This window comes from Equus caballus, chromosome 4 (assembly GCF_041296265.1).
Source record: "Equus caballus isolate H_3958 breed thoroughbred chromosome 4, TB-T2T, whole genome shotgun sequence".
In the NCBI taxonomy this organism is placed as follows: domain Eukaryota; kingdom Metazoa; phylum Chordata; class Mammalia; order Perissodactyla; family Equidae; genus Equus; species Equus caballus.
This window is the reverse complement of record NC_091687.1, coordinates 25767692-25792036: the sequence shown is the minus strand read 5'-3', so window position 1 is coordinate 25792036 and position 24345 is coordinate 25767692.

Genomic DNA, 24345 nt, shown 5'->3' with positions numbered 1-24345 from the left:
ATAGTGAAGGATATTTTTTGAGAGAAAGAGAGCAAATCTCAGGATGGAGAAGTAGGAACAACTTAGGAGCAGCAAAATTAATAAGTATGTGGGTAGCTCCAAATAAATAGTCTATAAAACAATGATAATATGTGATAGGCTTAAAATATATATTTTCATATATTACATTTATAGTTTTATAGTTATATGATAATTTAAGTACACAACAATAATAATCTAGAAGTCAGAAAGAGGTAAATGGGATTCTTGCACTCTCTGGGAAGAAGGTATAAATACTAATTAATGTTAGACCTTGATAAAGTAGGGTAGCCACTAAGATAACAGGAAAAATATTTACTCCTCTGAGAAGAGAGAGCACACAGGAATGAGAAGGGAGTATTACTAGAGATGTGGTGGAGGAGCAGGAGCAGGAGGAGGGAGAGACAGGGGGAGGAAATCCAGAGGAAAGTGTTTCAAGAAGGAAGGAGTGTTCAATTGTATAATCTGTGTCAAATGCTGCTGAAAGGTTGAGTGAGATAAGAGCAAAAACTTAAGCTTGAATTTAGCAAAATGGAAATCATTGGTGACCTGGGAAAAGCCATTTCAGTGAAGTGGTGTGGAGAAAACTCCTGAATTGGTTCAGGAGAGAACCTGAGGACAGGCAGCTTGAATGGAGCAGAGAAAAAGAATGGGAAATGCAGAGGAATCTGGGGTCAAAGGAGGTCTGCCTGTTTAACACACATTAGGGCATGTTTGTACATGGATGTTGGCAAGGAATCATCCCAGATACAGGAGAACAGCACTCTGAGATGCAGCCTGAAAGGACTTCCCAGCCCAACTTTACTCAAAGTTAACACTTTAGGTCAAGATGGTGGCATAGGCAGACTCTGAACACACCTCCTCCTGTGGACACAACAAATATACAACTACTCTTGGAAAAATTACCCCTAAGAGAGAACTGGAAACTGGATAAAAAGAACCCCCACAAAAAGGGACAGGGCTGACTGAGGTGGAAGAGGCAGAAGTTCCTTTCTGGAGAGAAAAAGACCACCTTCTAGCAGAGATGCTTCACGGCCAGCTGGGAGCAGCATTAAGCCTAGCCTCCCCAGGCACCTGCAGCAAGAGCAACACGAACAGAAGGGCACATATAGCGCACACAGGGGACACTCCTGGAACATTTGGAACTGGTGATGAGAGGGAAGCAAACTGCTGGACCTCATAAGGCATCTCTTATGTAAGCCCACCTCTCCAAGATCAGGAGATGTAGCTGGCATACATGATACATAGATATAAGCACAGAGAAAGAGGCAAAATGAGGAGATAAAGGAATACATTCCAAGTAAGGAAACATGATAAAACCCCAGGGAAAAAAAACTAAATGAAACAGAAATAAACTATCTACCTGACAAAGAGTTCAAAGAGTCATAAGGATGCTTGTTGATCTTGGGAGAAGATCTCAGTGAGAACATCAACAAAGAATTGGAAAATATAAAAAAGAACCAATCAGGGGCTGGCCCCGTGGGCGAGTGGTTAAGTTTGCGCGCTCTGCTGCAGGCGGCCCAGTGTTTCCTTGGTTCGAATCCTGGGCATGGACATGGCACTGCTCATCAAAACACACTGAGGCAGTGTCCCCCATGCCACAAATAGAAGGACCCACGATGAAGAACATGCAACTATGTACCGGGGGGCTTTGGGGAGAAAAAGGAAAAAGAAATCTTTAAAAAAACCAATAATTTAATTTTAAAAAGAATCAATCAGAAATGAAGAATACAATACTAGAAATGAAACCTTCACTAGAGGGACTCAATAGCAGAGTAGGTACAGAAGAATGGAGCAGCAAGCTGGATGAAAGACTAGAGGAAATCACACAAGCTGAACAGATAAAAGAAAAAAATTGAAAAAGAGTGAGGGCAGTCTAAGGGACCTCTGGGACAACATCTAGCATACTAATATCTGTGTTATAGGTGTCCTAGGAGGAGAAGAGAGAGACAAAGGGGCAGAGAATCTATTTGAAGAAATCATAGCTGAAAACTTTCCTAACCTGAGGAAGGAAACAGACATCCAAGTACAGGAAGCACAGAGAGCACCAAATAAGAGAAACCCAAGGAGGCCCACACCAAGACACATTATAATTGAAAGGTCAAGAATTAAAGATGAGAGAGAATCCTAAAAGCCACAAGAGAAGGGCAACAAGTTACATACAGAGGAAACTCCATAATGCTATCTGCTGACTTCTCAGCAGAAACTTTACAGGCTAGAAGGGAGTGGCACAATATATTTAAAGTCCTGAAAGGAAAAAACCTACAGCCAAGAATACTCTACCCAGCAAGCTTATCACTCAGAATGTAAGGATAGATAGTTTCCCAGACAAGCAAAAACTAAAGGAGTTTATCACCAAGAAACTAGCTTTACAAGAAATGCTAAAGGGACTTTCTTAAGTGGAAAAGATAAGACCACAAATAGGAATAAGAAAATTATCTTTTAAAAAACAATAAAATCACTGGTAAAGGCAAATATACAATAAATGTAGCAGCTAATATGAAGGTCAAAAGACAAAAGTATTAAAATTATCTATTTCCATGATAAGAGGGTAATGGATACACATGCAGAAAAAAAAAGAGGTTAGATATGATATCAGAAACAGAAAATGTGGGATGAGGGGAGCAAAAGGGTAGAGCTTTTAGGGCCAGCCCAGTGGTGCAGTGGTTAAGTTCACACGTTCTGCTTCAGTGGCCCGGGGTTTCCCAGTTCAGATCCCAGGTGTGGACCCATGCACCGCTTGTCAAGCCATGTTGTGGCAGGCGTCCCACATACAAAGTAGAGGAAGATGGGCATGGATGTTAGCTCAGGGCCGGTCTTCCTCAGAAAAAGACAGGAAGATTGGCAGCAGATGTTAGCTCAGGGTTAATCTTCCTCACACACGCACACAAAAGAGCTGAACTTTCAGCAAGAGGTCAAATTAAAGAGACCAGCAACTCAATATTGATCATGATACATGTAGGCTATAATATATGAACCTCGTGATAATGACAAACCAGAGACCTATAATACACGAATAATTAATAGAAAGGAACCCAAACATAATACTAAAGAAAGCCATCAAACTATAAGGGAAGAGAGCAAGAGAAGAAAGGAACTGAGAAGAATTACTAGAATAACCAGAAAAAAAGCAACGAAATGGCAATAAGTACATTCTTATCAATAGCTACTTTAAATGTCAATGGAGTAAATGCTCCAATTGAAAGGCGTAGGGTGGCTGATTGGATAAAAAAAGTCAGTGGAGACAGAGGAAATTATTAATAAATGCTATTTTGTATCAAGAAAGAAAAAGTACCAGCTCTAAGAGAGAACACGAACACCTTCCCCATTAGCTCTTTCAAGAACGCGCTTAGAATAAAAGCAGTGCCCATGCCCACAAGTTCCTTTAGCTCATTATCAGAGCACTTCACACTATTTGTTGACCTTCACTGGAAGAATGGCTGCAGTGGACTTGCCGGGATGAGTTCTCTTACATATGAAGGGGGATCAGAATAAATAGTCTTAGTTGCAAAATGATATATTCTCCTGGTAAGAAAATAGATTCTTCATCATAGTAAATGTGGTGGCCACAAGAACATACCAGCTACAGGGAGCAGAACTGACCAATGGCCCCAGCTGCTGCTCTGAAATCCATCACTTCTTTGTGCTGAGGCCACGCCTCCCACAAGCTCTTCCCAGCCCATTACTGAGCTCAGCAGGGATAGCTTGGCTGCCCTCTCCCTGAAAGATGTGAGCTGCAAGATTCCTCTATTGGTTGACTTTGGTTCAACGTTGTCCCCCCTTGCCCAACTTTCCTCTCCTCAAGTCAGACCTCCATCACAGTCTGACAGCCCTGCCAGCTTCTCTAACTTCCACCACAATTCCTCTCTGAAATATTTCCCCGCCAAAATCCTTGTCATCTCTTGGAGGATCCAGATTAACGTTGTAAGCAAAACAAGAAAATACTCAGTTTTCAAAAAAATTTTGCATCTATAATAACATCTATTCCTTATAAATATCCAATACATTACACAAAAGGGAAATTGTAACCCCCACAGTTTGAATGAGGAAACGAGTTAAGTGATTTAGCCAAGGTCAATTACCTTATTTTTTTTCAGTAGCTTCTCCATTTCCTAGTCTTCCATGATCAGTGTTCAGAAAAGAACTTTGAGTCTGCTTTCCCCTTTGATTATTATTTCCCTACTATGAACAACAATAACACCTATAATTTACTAAGCAGGCACTGTGTAAGCGCTTTAAATATATTCAACTTTTCATTTAATCCTCACAACAACTCAGGGAGGTAGGTACTTCCCCCTTTATATATATGTGAGGAAATGGCTCCCAGAAATTAAGTGACCTGCTCAAGGTCACTCACCTACTAAGCAGAAGGCCTAGGACAGCCCCTGACTCTAAATCTAGTGCCATTAGCACTTATCATAACACATCATAGCTGTCAGCATTTTACTAAGCACACCGACATTCATTAGGAAGTGGGATGGGCACCCACCAGCAACTCCCCCTGCAGAGGTCTGGAGATGACAAGAGCCAGGGAAAGGAGCAGGTGGTGAGAAGAGGTGACAAGGTACAGGCAAAGGTGAAGATGACTAACCTTCTCCCAACTGCTTCATCTCAGGTTGCAGAAGAGTTGCTCATGGCCACCTGTACTCCAAGGGGCCTTATTTCAAAGAAAGTTTGCGGGGAAGTAAGCTTTTATTTAAGAGGTTGCAGCAGTTATTTTCGCAAATAGTTCTCATAAAAATGTTAGGAGATGGGACCCAGCTCCCTCCCACCTGCCAGCCATGGAATGGGGAAGAAAGTATTAGACACTCAAGCTTCTCCATGGTCCAGTCTTTAGCCTCCTCTCCAGCTTCATCTCCTCTCATACTCTGTTTTACTTATGCTTAAATACAACAGCATCCTTACCGTGCTGTCACATATCTCTGTACGTTCAGTCATGTAGTTCACTGTCTAGTTCACCCTTCTTCCCTTCCCTTGGCGAACTCTTACTCATTTCTCCATATCTCAGCTCAGCCACCATATACTTCAGGAAGTCTTGCTCAACAACCAAATTGAGAACTCCCAGAGGACGCCTCCTCTGTGTTCCCCTATCCTACCCTCAGTGCTTACCTCGCCTCAACATTTCCCTTATTACGTGAGATTATCTCACACTAGAGATACAAACAATATTATCTCCTTAAAACCTCACTCATACCGTGTCACTCTGGCCCATAAAGTGCTTCAAGAGGCATCCAATGGAAGGTAAAAGAACATACAGGCCCCATGCTCTGGCCTTTAAGGCCCTAAATGGCCTGGTCCCTGACCTTCTCTCCAAACTCCTCCTTTGTCCTTGCTTACTGTCATGCCACTGTCTGTTTTCAGATCCATCACCCTGCCAAACCTTCTCATGCCTTAAGACTTATTTCCTCAGCTCTTAGCACAGTTGTTCGTTTTTATTCTCCAGGGCTTTGCTTGAAAGTTGTCTTCTTACAGGCACCTTCCATCTCCACCTCAAGAACTATCATCCTTTCCCACTGTTCCCTATTTCTTTTCTTCACTGCAGCCACAGAATTTTATAAGTAAGATATTTATTTACTTATTCATTTATCGTTTTCTTGTTATTTAAATCTCTAATTTAGTGGAAAACACACCCTCAACTCTTCATGCTACTGGAAAGCGCAATCCAGACTTTTTAATCTGTATCCTTCCAGGGTGTTTGGTGCACTGTTACATCCTCAAATTTGCCAAGTAAATGAATGAGCAAGCAAAGTTCAGGAATGACATAAAAAGAGAGGGAATTACAAAATAGCAGAGATTTAAAGAAATTAAATATTAGTGTTAGTTTCCATAATGACTTGCATTGAGGGAACTCTGAGTGCTTTAAAAATATTAATTTACACTCTGTTCACAGGAAGAACTCATTATCTCTAACTTACAAGCAAAGAAAGTCAGCCAAATGAAGCGACTTTTCCAAAAGGAATATAATGTGTTAAATAGGGAGCTTGGTCTAAACTCCGAATAGCTTTATTTTATACCCTGTCTTGTTCCCAAAGGATTTTAGACGGCTTTGAAAGACACAGACAGTTACACAATTTAGTGTGTTCACAAAAACAAAACAAGCCAGTTGCTCAGGAGAAGCACGACTATGCCTGGTACAAGGTCTGAAAGAAACTCCTTTCTTGGGTCCACACAAAGGGCAGCAAATCACATCCTCAATCACATCCTCCAGGCAATGAAGCACTGGGGCTCACGGGGTTGTTTGCGGCACTCCTCAGTGTGGGCTGTGGGCCGATGGCGCGGGGCCAAGGCTCAGATGCACAGAGAAATTCTCCAAGGAACCAGATCAAGACAGCCCAGGTGTGCAATTCTCTGATGGCCTGTCTTAATCCAAAAGGAACATCTGGAGATTCTGGAGGAATCATTTAACAGCACACTCTTCATACGCTGGGCTCTGCGAATTTTACTTTTCACCCAAAAACTTCTAATAAGTATTAAGTAACAGTGAAATTGAAAGTGACAAGCATCTGGAACACGGTCAATGTTGTGTAACAATGAAGAGCTCCATCTGACTTATCAGTCAGATGACCTGGGGAAGGGTATATTAGCTAAGGTGTAGGATAAGCTGTTCTAACAAAGAGACCCCAAAATACAGTGACCTAGATAAAACCACGCTAACATTTTGGGAAAAAACACTGGGAACTTCTGGTCCTGTTGCCTGTGTTAACTAGGCCCAGAGGCCCATGGTGGGTAAGGAGGTCCTGTGGACCCACTGAGTGGGGCCTCAGAGAAGGGGCTTAGGGGGTCACTTACTGGGCTTCTGCGTTTCCTGTCTATAGTGCAGGAATTAGAGCTGTCCGCTGTGGTGTTTCCTCCTTTTAATACTATGGCTGGGGCTGTTCTTCTATGAGGCATGACCAAAGTGTAGACCCCTCAGCTGGGAGCTCTCCACTGTGAGGGTTCCAGCAGCCCGGCCAGATGGAGGGGATGGAGGGAAAGGTGGCATTGAAAACGCAAGTTCCGCCTACCCGGGTCCCAGTATTTCCAGTTTAGCCACTGAACTTTTATCAGTCAGGGAGATTTTGCTGGGTTTCAAGCTGCCTCAGGAGCCCTCAGGAGCTGGCCTCAGGCGCCATTAATTAAACCCGCTTTTGCCCGGCCACATGGCTGCAGGGTCAGAGCGTGGAGGACGCCGGGAGGAAGGGGAGGGTCATGAAGGAGGAAGGGGAGGGCCCTGAAGGAGCGCAGAGCGTGGGGGTCGTGGGGAGGGGGCGTGAGGGGAGGGGCGTGGAGGAACGCACAGCGTGATGTGCGTGGCGACCGGCATGATGGAGGAAAGGGTTGATACACTGGTGCTCTCCTAAGCGCTATAAGTGGCAGTGACTGCGACTCCTTTCAACCCTCAGGCCATGGAGCAACGGGCCTGCCACTGCAACTTGCTCTTGCCCTGAATCTTCGGGGTGAGGCCTGAAGAGGGTGTTCCTGCCACTGAAGGCAACCGAGTCTTATGGCAGGCACCGCTGTCACGCTCAGACTTCTCAGACTTGGTCTCAGGCTTGGCTGCTGTCTCTATGGGGCGGCTGAGGACTCTTCAGGTGGGACGGACTCACTTTGGGTGGGTCGGAGCTGGGGTGGGGTGAGCACAGCTCAGCAGGCAGGGGATGAAGGGCAGGGTGGGGGATGGGGTGGAGGGTTCTGTGGCCATTTGGGGGCTCCTGGAGTGACCGTATACAATTGAGAGGCTTCTGTGACCTGTTATCAGATGCATAGGACTAAACTACAATGATAACGGATGCTTGGAGGTCCCAGAGAAAATTGACAATGGAAACCTCACTGTAGGTGGGGCAGGCTAGGGCCATCCTTCTGTATAGAAGTATCAGGGACCCTTGGGTTCTGTTTCTGGACCATGTGACCTTCTACCTTGTAGTGAACACAGGGAATGTGTAGAGATAAGAGACAGAGGCTGCACCTGCCGATCCGTGTTCTCTAAGTCTGTTCCATTGTGCAGAATGGTCAGCATGGCTTCATTCAAATAACATACTTATTACTTATGTGTATTGAGTGTTTGATATGAAGGAAGTACTTTACAAATTAGCTCATTGGATCTGTCAACATTTGTAAGAGGTTGTTAAACCATTTCACAAAGGACAAAGGTAAGGTTCCTATAGGGGAAGTGTTTACACATAATCACATTTGTATGTCACAGGCAATTGATATTGCCTGCTATGTGATGAGTCTGTGATTTACTTTAAATTGGTGAGGAGAGTCTAGTTATGTATTCTTTACTTGACAATCAATAAATTATATTAAACGCGCCAGTCTGTAAATGAGATTCACCATATTTTTGGGACATGTCCAGTTTATTTCACATTGCACATCATGTGATATTCCTTTATAGTGAAGCTAGTATGTTAAGGCTGTGTACAGACTGTATATACGTTTGTGGTTATGCAAGAATAACACATGCCAGATCAGCACAGGGAAGCTTTGGCTAGAACCCCAAAGAGGACTTGAGCTTTCTATACCTACAGCCACATTTCCCCAACTCTATCATGTCAAATTTCTGCCCCTGGACTCTGGTAGAGATGTCCCTGTCTGAACCAGAATGTCCACAATGTTTTAGGAATCAGCGACCTTCATGGATGTGGTTGTGGGCTTCACCCAGGAAGAATAGGCCTTGGTTGGCGCATCCCGGCAAAAGCTGTACAGAGATGTGATGCTGGAGGACATCATTCATCTTCTCTCTGTTGTTGAGTCTGTCAATAAGGATTTATTTACTCAACAAGTATCCAGAGAAGTTTCCACATATCATGCTCCCCTCTCAGCTCTCATTTTTATTCTTTCATAACACAACTACGAGAAGGTAATCTGTTTATTTATTGATTTAGTGACATGTAATTTGTCCCTTCACTAGAATATAGTCTTCTTGACCACAATTTCATGTCTTTGTTGCTGCTCTATTGCCAGCACCAGAACAGTGCTGAAAACTCAATGGATTATTTTAATAACTAAAAAAATAAGATTAAAGAGTTCCTAAGTAATTATTCTGTTCTAAGCAGTAAGCCCAGAGTTTGAGGGAAAAAAACACCAGGAAACATAAATTTAGGTTATTCTGGATTAACTAGAAACATTTAATTCCTCCCTTGTTGAAAACACTGGGAATCTTTACTCTGTGAGCTTGCTAGTGCACGTCCACAACGAGTTCCTCAATGCATTCGGCTTGGTGTCACGGTGTTCCTCCTGCTCTGCTCAAGGACTTACAAGGTTTTCTTCAATGCTCACTTAGTTGTTCATTGAGATCCTGTCCTTGACTTGAGGAATATGTATGGTTCTTAAAAAACACAGTTCAAAATTCAAGTGGCTTTTTCCCATGAACAGGGTGGCAGCTCTGCAAATAAGACACAATTTCCCATTGGAGCAAGGAGAGGAGCTGTGGAGGGAAGAAAGGGGATTCCCACAAGGCCTGAGGCTGGGTAAGCTCCAGGCATGTGTGTTCACTATGAGGAGAAGCCTAGTCAGTGAGGGATCAGGACCTTGGTAATGCCAACTGCAGATTTCCTTCAGTCCATGGTCTTTTCAGGAAAGTATGGGAATCCAGTGGGGGAAAACTCTCAATGTTGTCATTATTCCTAGCATTTATCAATGTCTTTTATTTATAGTTTATGTCCTCTTTGGATTGAAATTTTCATCTTGTGAACTTTGCCCTCATCCCTTCCCCTTGATGATTTCTTCTCTCATAACCTTACCAAAATCCGTCTTAGTTTTCTCTTCAATCTTGAAAACATTTTGTAATTGACAGTGTCCTAAAACATGTTTCTATGCACTAGTGCATTGCTCCATTTCACATTCTTGCCCTGTGTGAGGGTCAATATTTGCCTTGCATGCTGTACAACACTTTGGCTCCCTAATGCCTCTTGAGAAATTTATTTTTTAATTTAGTTTAGGCAGGAGAAGTAACCTTTAAAACCAAGAAATGGTGCCTATACCAGATATCTGCAGGAAGGATCCATCTAACTGCATAGTGATGGTAAGTTTCTTGGGTTGAACCCTGGTCCCCTACATTAGAGGCCTGGGAACGGGATGATTATTAGTAAAGCACAATAACGGGACTATAATTTGAGTTGGGAATAAGTGCCATCCCAGCAGAAAGTTTTGCATAATTTTAAGTTAGGAAAGACATTGACCTGAGCTCAAAGCTATAACCTGAGTTCTTATAAAATGGCAATTATATAAACATGACTCAAACACCTAGTCTATGAAACACAATGAAGTTACAAAATTAACCAACTGTACAGTTGAGGTGTTATAAAGAAGAAATCTCTGGGCTGGTCCAGTGGCACAACAGTTAAGTTCACACGTTCCGCTTCAGTGGCCCAGGCTTCACCAGTTTGGATCCCGGGTGCAGACATGGGACCACTTGGCAGGCCACTCTATGGCAGACGTCCCACATATAAAGTAGAGGAAGATGGACACAGATGTTAGCTCAAGGCCAGTCTTCCTTAGCAAAAAGAGGATTGGCAGCAGATGTTAGCTCAGGGCTAATCTTCCTCAAAAAAAAAAAAGAAAAAAGAAGAAATCTCAATGCATGCAAGAGAGTAACACACTGTGCATATGTAACTTACATGGGGAAGGTTTTTAACCAGGAACTATGACTGACTGATTAGCCTAGAATTCATACATAGAGAAAAGAATGAATGAACGTCTGTGGGCAGTCTTTTAAATGCCTCTTATCTCCTCCAATAAGCAGAAATCTCACATTGGGGAAGAACCCATTGAATAGAACTAGTGTGAGATGCTTTCACTCACAGGTTCACAGTGACTTAACATATGTGAAGTCACGTGGGCCCAGGAGGCCCCCCTCCATAAGCTGTTGGACCAACTGAGGCAGCAAAGCCATGAGGAAACACTGAAGTTTCACCTGGAAAATACCCAAGATATTCTCCAGAACATGAAATACTGGTAGGCAGAGCAGATTCAAAAAGACAGAAGGGGATGGCCTGAAATCCATAATTAACGTCAAATGAAGCCAGCTTAGGAGCCCAGGGGTGTGCCCAGGAAGTTCAGGATGGAAATCTTGCCTCTAACTTTGGAGAATGTTGTGGACTTTGCTGCTCTGTTCTCAGCCAACTCAGGAGGTTCCAGGGAGAATTTTGATCTGAACAGCTTGTGGAGGGAGGTTTCAAGGCCATGTAATTTAAACAAGTGCAGTCAAAGAGATGGCTGTAAGTCAAGAAAGCAGGGCCCCTGGAGTGGTGAGAATCACTAGGACAGATGGGAGAGATGGGGGGCTGGGGAGGGTGTGGGTGCACCAACGATGCAGTCCTCGGGTCCCCAAGATGCCAGATGTCTGGGAAGCAGCTGCCACCATGGCCTTTACCACTGCAGGCACCGCCAGTGCCATTTCCCCAACCACTAAGAACACCACCGCAGTAGACTGGACAGGGGAGTTAGAAGTAAGTTCCAAGGTCACCACCGTGCTCTCAAATCTGGACCTGGGCATGTTGGGATTGGGTCTGACAGGAGTGGTGGGGCAAGAGGAATTACCCTGTGGCAGGGGCATGAAGATCCCTGAGCTCCTCTCCAAGTGTCATTTGTGGCATTTGCATCTGTTGAGCTGAGGTGGATCCCTGCCCGAGAGGTGACCAGAGGCAGCCCACTCCACACACCACACCACAGGGGGGCCCCACCCTACCTAATGCATCCCAGGAGGCTGTGGGACACCACCCCCACTGCTGCTGCCCTTGCACCAGCTGCTGCCAAGTTCGTCATCCTCCCTCGGGAGCCCGGCCTGGGCTGGAAGGGGCCTGAATGTGGAGGGGCCGAGACACAGTTTGGGCACACTAGCTGCCTGGCAGCCTCCTGCTCCAACCACGCTGATGACAACTGCCAGGGTACTTTCATGTCTCAGGACGCTTTTCCCCATCCTAGACCCCGGACATAGACTCATCCCAGGAAGCTAGAATGGCCGGCCTTCTTCAGACAAAGCAGGCTCCTCCAGAGGCTACACCTCTCCCTGTGCACTGCCACAGTGCACCCGGGGAGATGGCCAGGGGAAGGCCTGCCTTCGACCTTAGTCATGGATTTCTCTCAAGAGTAGAGCTCTGGGAAGCAGGAGGGCATGGCTTCCGTGACTCCAGAGTGAAGGGAGGTGCCTGCCCATGGAAGGGCAGGCCTGCCAATTTCCCCACTATTTCCGCAGGGGGCATGGCATGCCTACTGTGGCCACACTCCTTTGGCTAGCGTTCCTGAACCCTGTTGACTTGTCAAACATTTACTGCTCCCTGTGTTGAAAAGTTCCCTCCTGATGGGAGGCCTTGTTCTGTCAAACAATAAAGGAGGCCCCGGATGATCAGCATGCAGGAGGGATAGCCTTGCCCTGCCCCCTGGTCCCTGATGGGCAAAGAGGGGCAGAAAGATATTTTCAAAGGGTGGGAGTGGGACCTCAGCAGAAGGGGAGAAGGGGATGTGAGACACAGTTGTAGAAGTTGGGAACCCCAGTTCACCTGCAGCTGCACCTGGCCACCACCAGTGGGCTCCCCCACACTTTCAGTGTCACAAGGACCTGTCCCTCAGCAAGCCCGAGGGCCTTCCTGAGGTCAGTCTCCTTTGCTGTGCAGGCCTAGATAGAAAGAAGGGTTTTCACTCCATGGAGAGGGGCTTCCAGAGTGTTAACAGTCAAGAGGACCCATGGGATTTGTCAGTCAGTTGGGGAAGGGTGGGTGCACCCACCATCCTCTCTTCATTTCCCTGAGATCCTAGATCTGCTGAGAGTCACTTGAGGTTTCCATGAAATTAGTGGAGTTCTCACTGTGTTGTAGGGGGTCTTGTTGAGGTAATGTTTGGCCTCTGTGATATCAGGTCTCGGTGAGGTCAGAGGGGGTTCTCTATAATGTCACTGGAGGTTTCTTGGAGGTCATGGGAGTTCTTTGTGTGTTCAGGGAGTTCTCTGTGAAGTCAGGAGACCTCACTTTGAGGGCAGAGGGGTTCACTATGAGGTCAGTGGAGGTCTCTGGGTGACCACACAAGTCCCTATGTGGGCATGGGATGTGTCTGAGTGGTCAGGGGGAGTGTCTAAAGTGTCAGGGGATGTCTCTGTTAGGTCAGGTGAGATCTCTGTCTGTCAGTGAGGGCAGAATGGGCCTCTATGAGGTCAGAAGTGGTCTCTGTGTAGTCACGGTGTTACGAAAATCAAAATGGGTTGAATCCTTGCGAGCTATGGTGGCATGAACACACTAAAGCTATTTGGGGACATACACCATGCCTCGTTTGTTTGTCATCCAGCCCTTGACTATTGGGGACCAATGATAAAGCTCTGTAGTAGCTTCCATCACTTCATCTGTAGTAAGTTCACAGAAGGTGTCAGTTCACACAAGGGCAGTGTGGAAATTAATAGTAACTAGAGAAGCTCTCCTGATGGAGTGGCCATTTTTGCAGCTGCAGCTGCCACATTATATCCTTTTGTGTAATCTGATTCCTCACTTTGATGGGCTTTACCATGGATCCCAGCTACTTTCTTGGGGACCTGTACCACTTCTAGCAGTTTAAGCATCTCCGGTCCATGTCCATGGTTCACTTGGGGACCTCTGTGGCTGGAGGTCACTTCTGGGCAAGCATGGCTTAAAGACACATTGGAATCAAGGAGAAGGGCAGCAGGGGTTAAGATATGACAGAATTTTAAAGAAATCTGAGCGGAATCTAGCATCATATCTTGATAGTGCAGTATTGTATTTTGGGATAGCTGGAGGCATCCTCAGTAACTGGTAGACTAGAGAATTGATGTAGGGGTCCAAACCCTCGTAGGTAGGCCCATAGCCAATTTTTTGGCTTTCTTGATTAACAGGCAGGTGGCAGCTACAGATCTCAAGCAAGGGGGCTATCCTTTCACCACGGTGTCTAGCTTAACTCATTCAAAAGGGTCCGCTTATGGTCCCTGTAGTTTATCAGAGAGGCTAATAGCCGTGTATCCAATGTTAGGAATCCAAAGAAGGAAAAACCTAGCCATCCCTTTAGACACGTTATACCCCTTACTGGCTAAGAAGTTGAACATACTTAAGTCAAATCTGGCTCTACCAGGGGACAGAATCAGATTTGGCAGGATTACTATTCACTCTGACCACAATTTAGATGCCAACTGTAAGTTCAGATTGTCACCTGTGCTCCTGACCAACCAGCCAGAAGAGCACACGTTCCAACAAAACCCTCCTTGGGTTTGAATGCTCTGATAAGGAAGCTCACAAACTCAGGAAACCTTTCACATATTGAGAGCAGGATGGAAGAGATGCATAGAGTAAAACATGTGTGGCAGGAAGGAGGAGCTCCCAGAGGCTCTCTGGGTGTGTCACTCTCCCTGAACCTCCTCGTGTTCAACAACGCAAAAGCTGTTTAACGACCATCCTTTTGGAGTTGAATGGAGACTTCATCACCCAGGCATAGTCAATTCAAACATTGGCTATGGGCAATTCAACAAGAACTTCAGCAAATCACCACCACCCTCACAGCTCAAATCCACCACAGGTGTGGGGTGGAGGTGGGGATGGGCGAGAAACTTTGCACGTGCATATGGCACAATTGGTTTCCCCAGCACCCAGCCCCCACCCTTAGGGCCTTTCCAAGGCTCACCTCGTTAGCATCAACTCAGGTGGTGTTGAAAGGGGCTTGTTAGGAATAACACCAGACAAACCACTTCGCCTTTCTGGCTCTGGACTTATTTCAGGAACTGAGCACTAAAGTAATTCTCGTAACCAAAGATGCCCCATGTGGTGCTCATATGGGCAATTGCAGGAGTTTTAGGCACTCTGTGCCAGAAACGAAGGGAAGACGTTTACCATTATAGCCCTAGGAGTGCACAACATTGAGAGCACTAAGTTCTCAAGCAAATCTAGATTCCCCTGTTCTGAAAACTTACCGATCCCAGGAAAGATTCCTCCTTCTGGCTTCTGGCTTCCAGGGTTCTATGTTTTACCTGGGGCCAGCCACCTACCTGCTTCCGTTTTACCTTTCCTGGCGTGGCACCGGCTGCTCACTCCACCTGTCCTTGGGTCCATAGTTCCGAGTTAGCCCTGCTTGAAACGTGTAGGGGAATCTCTTCCTTCTCAGGGGCTGCTGTATCCTGTAAGAGGGCCATCAGCTCACCTCCCCCAGTTTTTGGCCCTTGGATCTCGATTTTCTCTTGTTCCCGGCCTGTGGAGGCCCCTAACTTATGTAGCATGTCCCTCGCTAGAAGTGGGTGGGGAACAGGGCATTCTGGTACACACAGTGAGGAATCCTTCAGCAGTTTGGACCCTGTTTCACGGGTCCAGGGCTCCAGAAATCTTCTGGTCCCTCCCTTTCCTAAGACCTCCTTCAGTTCACTCTTTCCTTCAGAAAGGTTTCCCTTGTGGGCATTCAACACCAAGAACATGGCTCCACTAGGGAGCAAAGATTCAGCCTGCTCTCCTCCTTCCTGCCAAGGTCACTGGGGCCTCCTGGAGCCAACCGGGGGTGGGGGGGGGTGTTCGCTCAGCCCCATCACATCTCACCTGTAGTCAAGGGAAACTGCCACGGATCTGTCTTCTTTTATCCCTTCCCTCCCTGGGGATAGTTTGGACAATCCTGCCACCAATGCCCTTCCTGTTGGCGGTCCGCACACTGGTTAGCCCCCACCATTGTTGGTGGCCTCCTGGCCCCTCGGTGGGGGTTGGGGTTACTCACCCATGGCATATGCCACCTGTCCCTCAGGTTACCTTGAGGAGACTGGCGGGCCACAGAGAGCAGGGCGGCCTGCCTTTTCATCTTGTCTTCCTTTTCATCCTCAGCTTCAAGCCAGTTAAGGAGCACCCTCCATGCAGCCACTCATGCGTGGCTGTGCAGGACTGGTAGCAGGACCGATGGCCAACTTTTAGAGTTTCCCACGGGTGTCTGGAGCACTTCTGAGATCTGAAATACGGATTCAGGATCAGTGTACTGCTCCGGACCTCCAGGTCCCAATTTGTATATCGCCTGAGGCAGTCCTGCAGACACTGGAAGGAAGTGGGGGGGAGCCTTCCCTAAGGGCCCTTTTGGACCTCTCTTAATTTAGGCCACGTAATGGGTGGCTGGCTTACTCTTTTCATGGCTTTCAAAAGCAGACCCCAAAAATATCCTCCCTTTCCTCGATCCTCAGGATCATTGGGATTCCACCCTGGCTCGGTCTCTGGCACAACCTGTCCACCAGGCCTGCGGATGTCTGATCCTGGGTCAGCTTCCTTCCCTGTTGTTCTCTGGCTTCAAACGGAACGGACGACTTTTCCTCAGGCATGAGGATTGCAGTCATCAACAGGCTTGGACTATCTGCCCAGGTTGGATCACGAGTGTGGAAGATTCCCTTTGTCGGGCTTATGGACTCCTCTGGGTCAGCACTCAGTCCTTTCGTGTGTGCCTTCCGATCACACAGGTCAGAGGTGGAAAAGGGGACATGCACATCAATAAGCATCCCCTCCATGTCAGGCACCTGTCTCAGGGGCGGTATCCCAGGTGTGTCACTTGTTCCTAATCTGGCTGTACACTCTGGAAGAGGAGGGGGGAGGCTCTCTGCCTGTGGCAGCGTCCAGGTCCCCGTAGGGGGATGGCGGGGTGGGGGGAGAACAGCAAGGTCTTTGGCCCTGTGCCGGCCTTGGGCTCAAGCTGGGGTGAGGTAGGGTGATGAGGTGGAGGTTCCCCAGGGCTCACCAGCTAGCTGGTCTAACGGTGGGGTCGAAGAAGCTGGAGTACGCCAGCGAGGCAGACTCCGAGGTGGGCTTTCCTTAGTATTTGCACCCTCCCTCCAGATTCCACCAGCCCTGTTACAGTCTGCACACTGGGTGGCCCATCCATCTCCGATGGACCTACTCCTGCTGCCCACGAACATACAGCCGCCCTGGACGCCTGCCTTGCCTAAGTGGCATGTGGCTGGTTAGGATCCAGGGCGGAGCCTCGGGTGGAGAGGCAGCCACTACTTGTCTGGATAGGGCTGCTGAAGCCAGAGGTTCCAATCGGAGAGTGGTTTTCAAGGAAAACTCAGAGTCCTCAATTGTCTGTGATGATCTCTCTGGATGTTCGGGGCTGGGTACCTTTCTTTTCTTCTCTTTATTTTTTGGACCCTTGTGTGGTGGATCCAAGGCGTGACTCCTTGTGATTTTAGGGAAGAGTGTGTGGTTAGGGACACCAAGCGAGGCCTTACCCAAATATGACATAGCAGATTTGGGACACACCGCTCTTCCAAGTTGTAGGACAGCATGAGCACCCTTAAGGAGTCCCCAGGCTGTTGGTTTGGGGATGTGGGTCTCCCCTCATTGGTTTGCCATCCAGCCCTTGACTACTGGGGGACACTGAAACCCTGTGTGGCAGCTTCCCTCACTTGATCCGGCGTAAGTTCACAGAAGGTGTCAGTTCACACAGTGGTAGCGTGGGAATTAATGCTAACTGGAGAAGCTCTCCTGATGGAGCTGCCGTTTTTGCGGCTGCAGCTGCAGCTGCAGCTACCAAGGTATTTCCTTCTGTGGCTTCCGATTCCCCACTTCAATGGCCGTTACAATGGAGCCCAGCTACTTCCTTGGGGCCCTGCACCAATCCAAGCACTTTAAGGATCTCTGGCCCATGTTTGCATTCCATGGCTCGCTCTGGAGAGCTCTGTGGCCAGCAACAATTGCTGGGCAAGCATGGCTAGCAGGCCCACTGGAATCGAGGAGCAGGGCAGCCGGGGTTAAGGTCTGAGAGGGATTTAAGGAAATCTGAGGGGAATCTAGCAGCAGGGCTTGATATTGTGGTATCCTATTCTGGGAAGCCGGAGATGTCCTTCGGTCTCCAGAAGGTGACAGACCTGATGGGCCAGAGGGGCGGTCCACAGCCTCCTAGGTTGGCCCAGAGTCCGTTTTCCTGCTTTCTTGATTGAACGGGCAGGTGGCAGCTACAGCTCTCCAGCATGGGGGCCATCCTTTCACCACGGTGTCTAGCTTACCCCATTCAATAGGGTCCGTTCCTGGCCCCCCGTGGTTTATCAGAGAGGCTTACAGCCGTGAATCCAAAGTTAGGGATCCAAAGATGGCAAAACCCAGCTGTCCCCTTTAGGCACCTTATATCCGTTACTGGCTAAGAAGTTGAACACACTTAACTCACATCTGACTCTGTCCTCCTGGGGATAGAATCACACCCCACAGGATTACCCTTCTCCCCGACCCCATTTGCGATGCCAATTGCAAGCTCAGGTCAAACCGGCCACAAGACCGCAGGTTCCCACCATCCCCTCCTTGGGTTTGAGGGCTCTGATAGAGCGGCTTGCACAACTCAGGAAAACCTCTCACTTCTTAACAGCCACATGGAAGAAGTACATAGAGCAAAACACTGACCTTGTGTGAACTGACACCTTCTGTGAACTTACTACAGATGAAGTGATGGAAGCTACTACAGAGCTTTATCATTGGTCCCCAATAGTCAAGGGCTGGATGACAAACAAACGAGGCATGGTGTATGTCCCCAAATAGCTTTAGTGTGTTCATGCCACCATAGCTCGCAAGGATTCAACCCATTTTGATTTTCGTAACACCGTGACTACACAGAGACCACTTCTGACCTCATAGAGGCCCATTCTGCCCTCACTGACAGACAGAGATCTCACCTGACCTAACAGAGACATCCCCTGACACTTTAGACACTCCCCCTGACCACTCAGACACATCCCATGCCCACATAGGGACTTGTGTGGTCACCCAGAGACCTCCACTGACCTCATAGTGAACCCCTCTGCCCTCAAAGTGAGGTCTCCTGACTTCACAGAGAACTCCCTGAACACACAAAGAACTCCCATGACCTCCAAGAAACCTCCAGTGACATTATAGAGAACCCCCTCTGACCTCACCGAGACCTGATATCACAGAGGCCAAACATTACCTCAACAAGACCCCCTACAACACAGTGAGAACTCCACTAATTTCATGGAAACCTCAAGTGACTCTCAGCAGATCTAGGATCTCAGGGAAATGAAGAGAGGATGGTGGGTGCACCCACCCTTCCCCAACTGACTGACAAATCCCATGGGTCCTCTTGACTGTTAACACTCTGGAAGCCCCTCTCCATGGAGTGAAAACCCTTCTTTCTATCTAGGCCTGCACAGCAAAGGAGACTGACCTCAGGAAGGCCCTCGGGCTTGCTGAGGGACAGGTCCTTGTGACACTGAAAGTGTGGGGGAGCCCACTGGTGGTGGCCAGGTGCAGCTGCAGGTGAACTGGGGTTCCCAACTTCTACAACTGTGTCTCACATCCCCTTCTCCCCTTCTGCTGAGGTCCCACTCCCACCCTTTGAAAATATCTTTCTGCCCCTCTTTGCCCATCAGGGACCAGGGGGCAGGGCAAGGCTATCCCTCCTGCATGCTGATCATCCGGGGCCTCCTTTATTGTTTGACAGAACAAGGCCTCCCATCAGGAGGGAACTTTTCAACACAGGGAGCAGTAAATGTTTGACAAGTCAACAGGGTTCAGGAACGCTAGCCAAAGGAGTGTGGCCACAGTAGGCATGCCATGCCCCCTGCGGAAATAGTGGGGAAATTGGCAGGCCTGCCCTTCCATGGGCAGGCACCTCCCTTCACTCTGGAGTCACGGAAGCCATGCCCTCCTGCTTCCCAGAGCTCTACTCTTGAGAGAAATCCATGACTAAGGTCGAAGGCAGGCCTTCCCCTGGCCATCTCCCCGGGTGCACTGTGGCAGTGCACAGGGAGAGGTGTAGCCTCTGGAGGAGCCTGCTTTGTCTGAAGAAGGCCGGCCATTCTAGCTTCCTGGGATGAGTCTATGTCCGGGGTCTAGGATGGGGAAAAGCGTCCTGAGACATGAAAGTACCCTGGCAGTTGTCATCAGCGTGGTTGGAGCAGGAGGCTGCCAGGCAGCTAGTGTGCCCAAACTGTGTCTCGGCCCCTCCACATTCAGGCCCCTTCCAGCCCAGGCCGGGCTCCCGAGGGAGGATGACGAACTTGGCAGCAGCTGGTGCAAGGGCAGCAGCAGTGGGGGTGGTGTCCCACAGCCTCCTGGGATGCATTAGGTAGGGTGGGGCCCCCCTGTGGTGTGGTGTGTGGAGTGGGCTGCCTCTGGTCACCTCTCGGGCAGGGATCCACCTCAGCTCAACAGATGCAAATGCCACAAATGACACTTGGAGAGGAGCTCAGGGATCTTCATGCCCCTGCCACAGGGTAATTCCTCTTGCCCCACCACTCCTGTCAGACCCAATCCCAACATGCCCAGGTCCAGATTTGAGAGCACGGTGGTGACCTTGGAACTTACTTCTAACTCCCCTGTCCAGTCTACTGCGGTGGTGTTCTTAGTGGTTGGGGAAATGGCACTGGCGGTGCCTGCAGTGGTAAAGGCCATGGTGGCAGCTGCTTCCCAGACATCTGGCATCTTGGGGACCCGAGGACTGCATCGTTGGTGCACCCACACCCTCCCCAGCCCCCCATCTCTCCCATCTGTCCTAGTGATTCTCACCACTCCAGGGGCCCTGCTTTCTTGACTTACAGCCATCTCTTTGACTGCACTTGTTTAAATTACATGGCCTTGAAACCTCCCTCCACAAGCTGTTCAGATCAAAATTCTCCCTGGAACCTCCTGAGTTGGCTGAGATCAGAGCAGCAAAGTCCACAACATTCTCCAAAGTTAGAGGCAAGATTTCCATCCTGAACTTCCTGGGCACACCCCTGGGCTCCTAAGCTGGCTTCATTTGACGTTAATTATGGATTTCAGGCCATCCCCTTCTGTCTTTTTGAATCTGCTCTGCCTACCAGTATTTCATGTTCTGGAGAATATCTTGGGTATTTTCCAGGTGAAACTTCAGTGTTTCCTCATGGCTTTGCTGCCTCAGTTGGTCCAACAGCTTATGGAGGGGGGCCTCCTGGGCCCACGTGACTTCACATATGTTAAGTCACTGTGAACCTGTGAGTGAAAGCATCTCACACTAGTTCTATTCAATGGGTTCTTCCCCAATGTGAGATTTCTGCTTATTGGAGGAGATAAGAGGCATTTAAAAGACTGCCCACAGACGTTCATTCATTCTTTTCTCTATGTATGAATTCTAGGCTAATCAGTCAGTCATAGTTCCTGGTTAAAAACCTTCCCCATGTAAGTTACATATGCACAGTGTGTTACTCTCTTGCATGCATTGAGATTTCTTCTTTTTTCTTTTTTTTTTTTTGAGGAAGATTAGCCCTGAGCTAACATCTGCTGCCAATCCTCTTTTTGCTAAGGAAGACTGGCCTTGAGCTAACATCTGTGTCCATCTTCCTCTACTTTATATGTGGGACGTCTGCCATAGAGTGGCCTGCCAAGTGGTCCCATGTCTGCACCCGGGATCCAAACTGGTGAAGCCTGGGCCACTGAAGCGGAACGTGTGAACTTAACTGTTGTGCCACTGGACCAGCCCAGAGATTTCTTCTTTATAACACCTCAACTGTACAGTTGGTTAATTTTGTAACTTCATTGTGTTTCATAGACTAGGTGTTTGAGTCATGTTTATATAATTGCCATTTTATAAGAACTCAGGTTATAGCTTTGAGCTCAGGTCAATGTCTTTCCTAACTTAAAATTATGCAAAACTTTCTGCTGGGATGGCACTTATTCCCAACTCAAATTATAGTCCCGTTATTGTGCTTTACTAATAATCATCCCGTTCCCAGGCCTCTAATGTAGGGGACCAGGGTTCAACCCAAGAAACTTACCATCACTATGCAGTTAGATGGATCCTTCCTGCAGATATCTGGTATAGGCACCATTTCTTGGTTTTAAAGGTTACTTCTCCTGCCTAAACTAAATTAAAAAATAAATTTCTCAAGAGGCATTAGGGAGCCAAAGTGTTGTACAGCATGCAAGGCAAATATTGACCCTCACACAGGGCAAGAATGTGAAATGGAGCAATGCACTAGTGCATAGAAACATGTTTTAGGACACTGTCAATTACAAAATGTTTTCAAGATTGAAGAGAAAACTAAGACGGATTTTGGTAAGGTTATGAGAGAAGAAATCATCAAGGGGAAGGGATGAGGGCAAAGTTCACAAGATGAAAATTTCAATCCAAAGAGGACATAAACTATAAATAAAAGACATTGATAAATGCTAGGAATAATGACAACATTGAGAGTTTTCCCCCACTGGATTCCCATACTTTCCTGAAAAGACCATGGACTGAAGGAAATCTGCAGTTGGCATTACCAAGGTCCTGATCCCTCACTGACTAGGCTTCTCCTCATAGTGAACACACATGCCTGGAGCTTACCCAGCCTCAGGCCTTGTGGGAATCCCCTTTCTTCCCTCCACAGCTCCTCTCCTTGCTCCAATGGGAAATTGTGTCTTATTTGCAGAGCTGCCACCCTGTTCATGGGAAAAAGCCACTTGAATTTTGAACTGTGTTTTTTAAGAACCATACATATTCCTCAAGTCAAGGACAGGATCTCAATGAACAACTAAGTGAGCATTGAAGAAAACCTTGTAAGTCCTTGAGCAGAGCAGGAGGAACACCGTGACACCAAGCCGAATGCATTGAGGAACTCGTTGTGGACGTGCACTAGCAAGCTCACAGAGTAAAGATTCCCAGTGTTTTCAACAAGGGAGGAATTAAATGTTTCTAGTTAATCCAGAATAACCTAAATTTATGTTTCCTGGTGTTTTTTTCCCTCAAACTCTGGGCTTACTGCTTAGAACAGAATAATTACTTAGGAACTCTTTAATCTTATTTTTTTAGTTATTAAAATAATCCATTGAGTTTTCAGCACTGTTCTGGTGCTGGCAATAGAGCAGCAACAAAGACATGAAATTGTGGTCAAGAAGACTATATTCTAGTGAAGGGACAAATTACATGTCACTAAATCAATAAATAAACAGATTACCTTCTCGTAGTTGTGTTATGAAAGAATAAAAATGAGAGCTGAGAGGGGAGCATGATATGTGGAAACTTCTCTGGATACTTGTTGAGTAAATAAATCCTTATTGACAGACTCAACAACAGAGAGAAGATGAATGATGTCCTCCAGCATCACATCTCTGTACAGCTTTTGCCGGGATGCGCCAACCAAGGCCTATTCTTCCTGGGTGAAGCCCACAACCACATCCATGAAGGTCGCTGATTCCTAAAACATTGTGGACATTCTGGTTCAGACAGGGACATCTCTACCAGAGTCCAGGGGCAGAAATTTGACATGATAGAGTTGGGGAAATGTGGCTGTAGGTATAGAAAGCTCAAGTCCTCTTTGGGGTTCTAGCCAAAGCTTCCCTGTGCTGATCTGGCATGTGTTATTCTTGCATAACCACAAACGTATATACAGTCTGTACACAGCCTTAACATACTAGCTTCACTATAAAGGAATATCACATGATGTGCAATGTGAAATAAACTGGACATGTCCCAAAAATATGGTGAATCTCATTTACAGACTGGCGCGTTTAATATAATTTATTGATTGTCAAGTAAAGAATACATAACTAGACTCTCCTCACCAATTTAAAGTAAATCACAGACTCATCACATAGCAGGCAATATCAATTGCCTGTGACATACAAATGTGATTATGTGTAAACACTTCCCCTATAGGAACCTTACCTTTGTCCTTTGTGAAATGGTTTAACAACCTCTTACAAATGTTGACAGATCCAATGAGCTAATTTGTAAAGTACTTCCTTCATATCAAACACTCAATACACATAAGTAATAAGTATGTTATTTGAATGAAGCCATGCTGACCATTCTGCACAATGGAACAGACTTAGAGAACACGGATCGGCAGGTGCAGCCTCTGTCTCTTATCTCTACACATTCCCTGTGTTCACTACAAGGTAGAAGGTCACATGGTCCAGAAACAGAACCCAAGGGTCCCTGATACTTCTATACAGAAGGATGGCCCTAGCCTGCCCCACCTACAGTGAGGTTTCCATTGTCAATTTTCTCTGGGACCTCCAAGCATCCGTTATCATTGTAGTTTAGTCCTATGCATCTGATAACAGGTCACAGAAGCCTCTCAATTGTATACGGTCACTCCAGGAGCCCCCAAATGGCCACAGAACCCTCCACCCCATCCCCCACCCTGCCCTTCATCCCCTGCCTGCTGAGCTGTGCTCACCCCACCCCAGCTCCGACCCACCCAAAGTGAGTCCGTCCCACCTGAAGAGTCCTCAGCCGCCCCATAGAGACAGCAGCCAAGCCTGAGACCAAGTCTGAGAAGTCTGAGCGTGACAGCGGTGCCTGCCATAAGACTCGGTTGCCTTCAGTGGCAGGAACACCCTCTTCAGGCCTCACCCCGAAGATTCAGGGCAAGAGCAAGTTGCAGTGGCAGGCCCGTTGCTCCATGGCCTGAGGGTTGAAAGGAGTCGCAGTCACTGCCACTTATAGCGC